Below are 3,254 nucleotides of genomic sequence, written 5' to 3'. Positions count from 1 at the left end.
ATTGTTGATCAAATAGGCTAGTTGGCCTTTTCCATAAAAAGACAAATACAGATTTTATTTGTGCACTGAGTGTGAGGAACAAAACATTTACTGGAAACAACCCTACTCAAGACATCACAGAGCACTGATATTTTTCTTAGACTAATAACAATTTAATATAAATATACAATATGTGTCTGTATAGTGTTGTATAATTATTTATTAACCATATTATTTCATTAGTTTGGTGTTATTCTTGTTATAAACAACTAGGATAGTTATTCTTGAATTATTATTATTTTTTAAATTCTTTTTAATCACAGATTTGACCAGTGTCATATTTATATAAAAATGCACTGACACAAGTTACAGTACCACAAATAAGCCTACTGTGCCATAAGCAAACAGTAAGCTCAACACCACTGAAGTCAGCAACGATGCACAGAGACAACATTTTAGGGATTCAGACCCTCTCTATAGCCGCTTTCCACAGAGATCCTGCAATCAAAACGGAAAGATTGTCTGCCAACAGCACACAGAGCAGCAAGCCCGCATATTTACATAATAATCCCAGATAATAAAGCAGTATGAAAGGAGCAATATGACAGCAACATTATGACAATCGCAATCCATAGCCTAGTATTAATCGATCCAGCCCAATTTGGCCCATGCAAGGACCAGCAGCAGAGTCAGATTGATAAAAGATGTTTTCACTCACCACAGCAGAGGGCTCACTTGAGGAGAAAGGCAGCGCAGCAGTTTTTCCTCTGGATGACTCTGAAGTTTTTCAGAGAGTCTGCCAACTCATTGTGGCTCCGCAGTGCTGATTAACATTTTAAACATACTTTAATAAACGTTACGATCCGACTGTCACTGACCTCATAGCACCTGTTGGCCAGCAACGTTTACCCATCAAGGTAATGTTAAGCTCAGTTTTTCAGCATTGTCCAGATGTCTCTAGCTGTAATAATGTTTTGCAATCCTCTTAGAAAGATGAAGATGAAAACAGTCAAGGGATGGTCTCTCTCGAAGCCAGAGGTGCTTATCAGTCGCAAGGTGCTGTCAGGGTTACGGTTAATGGTGGTGAGACAGGTTGGAGGACCCAAACGCAGGACGCAAGGCAGAGGAGGTACGGTTCAAAAGGTGATTTATTTAACAAACAAAAAGCGAGCACACTTACATAGTGAGTGGCTGAGCCCAGAAAAAGCCAAATGAGAAACGAAACAAAAATCCAACACAGGTAATCCAAAACACCAAGAGCAGAAAATAGCAAGACAAAACACTGGATGAGACTGGGAGACTGAAGCCACGACTGACAGGGGGGTAACACCAACAATGACCGGACAAAGCCTGAAGAGAAACACCAAACATATATACACCAGGGACTAACGAGCAGGGCGGGAGTACACAGGTGACAGACATGAGGCAGGCAGGCAGAGAGAGAGCAGGGGAAAACAGAGAGACTGACATGCAAAGGGGTAACACACACAATACAGGTTACTGAACACTAAACACAGGCCATATCACAAGATGTAACAGATTAGAAATAAACAAACTAACTCAGAGACCAGCAGAGTAAACTAAAATAATGCAGACAAGGAATCTGAAGTAAATACCAAAACATGAACCAAGGCACAAGACTGGGAACAAAGACAAAGAACTAAAACACAGGACCAAGAGCTAAGGTAAAAGACAAGACATAAACTAGACTAACAAGAGAAACAGGCAAATAGAAGGACACATGAAACAATAGCAAAAAAACTACAACTCATAACAGTCAGTGTGTCAGTGGGACAGGGTCCATACGACGTTAGCTTGGTGTTGCTGTTAGCGATGGTGCTAACCTGTGGCTATTTGCAGACTACTAATAGTTATAGCTTTCTACGCAAAGTACAATACACAAAATTGTTTAGCATTGTGATAAAGCTGTTATAAACTAGCCAGGCTACTAACTGTCGCTGTATATTAATTAAATTACACTGTTCTGTTTTCTGCGGCTGGTTGCTACCTCCAAGAAACAGGCACTTGCTGCAGCAGGCTGACCAGCATAACTCCGGGGCGAGTTCAATCTCAAAATATTTTGCAACGGTTTGCAACATTTTCAGATTGAACAACATGTTTCCTTGCAACGTTGCGCAACTTTGTGCAACGGGCTTTGAGGTATGTTTTCTTCCGTTTAGTGGGCGTGTCTCAGGTGTTACCCAATCAGCTGCAACAAGTTTGTAAACACAACGGTGTTAAAAAGGCAGGAAAATTCTGTGCGCTTGCGTACACAGCAGGATGTTCAGGGAGCCACCGTTTCTGTTGAAAAAACATTTTGCTACGTTTTGTCTGCGCTGAACTCAGCCCCGGTCTGCTCTTCCTGTTAGTCCCGCCCATTAACCAGTCACAGTTTTAGAAACAGGATAGCCATCTACATTGACGAATCAGAGGCCTCTCTTAAAATAAACATAGTCTGTCACACCTCAAGGTCAGAGGCTACCCTCTTAAAGTGACAGAGCCTAATATGACAACACTTGTATGCTGCCAAGCACCTTTTAATTCAAACCCAGGGTTTTCATAATATATACAGTATATTACATTTTATGCATATGCCCCTGGCTCCTGTTGGCCAGAACACATTCCCAAATGAATGCTAACTTTATGTCACATCTGCTTAATGTGCACATAAGCAACTAATATTAAGTTCATCTTATCAACCTGATAGTATGTCAGGATTGTGTTTACAGCTTGTTTCTGTTGCTCTGAAGTGGACAACAAAATAAGAACACTCAAGCTGTATAATGTGATGCTCATATGAAAGGTCAAGCTTATAATATTATGAAATAGTTTACATAAATTAGAAAGGTTTCAGAATTATGAAGGCCATTTACTCACTACTGGACACAATGACTGCACTCACTTGCCAAATAAGTTTCTCACTTGCTACCTTGTGTAGTCCTTCTTGGTCCTGAATTTGACCCATGGTGTTTCTGTCTTGCTCCTAAGTGTAAACTAAAGTTTAGTGTGGAATACCAGAGCGATTAAGAACCACACACCATTATCTCTTAACCACATTCATCTCTTATACTCATCACTGTCATCATTCATTCACCCACTTCATACAATTTGTCATTTCATACTTCATTCACACATTTAGGCGCACTGCCTCACATACAATATATAGATCATATATAGCAAAACCACAAAGCTGCACCTCTCAGCTCCCTGGATGTGGCATCTTTCACTATCACTGACACCTTCAATCACTCAACTATTAACGGCCCTCTATCATT

The 3,254-nt window shown here is 40.4% G+C and overlaps 1 long non-coding RNA gene across 1 annotated transcript; it reads right to left on the bottom strand.

Annotated features, from left to right (window-relative positions):
* Positions 1–301: 301 nt before the first annotated feature.
* Positions 302–1,346, bottom strand: LOC119916376. Its single transcript, XR_005447093.1, has 3 exons — positions 1,160–1,346; positions 698–802; positions 302–477 (listed from the first exon to the last, which is right to left on the bottom strand). It is a non-coding gene; the product is annotated as an uncharacterized LOC119916376 (long non-coding RNA).
* Between the last annotated feature and the right edge of the window lie 1,908 nt (positions 1,347–3,254).

This window comes from Micropterus salmoides, unplaced genomic scaffold (genome assembly GCF_014851395.1).
Source record: "Micropterus salmoides isolate LMB-PRFRI ecotype aquatic unplaced genomic scaffold, ASM1485139v1 Ms_hic_scaffold_21, whole genome shotgun sequence".
Lineage (NCBI taxonomy): Eukaryota > Metazoa > Chordata > Actinopteri > Centrarchiformes > Centrarchidae > Micropterus > Micropterus salmoides.
Note: the sequence above shows the minus strand (reverse complement) of the source record. Positions and strands in the feature narration are given on the sequence as shown.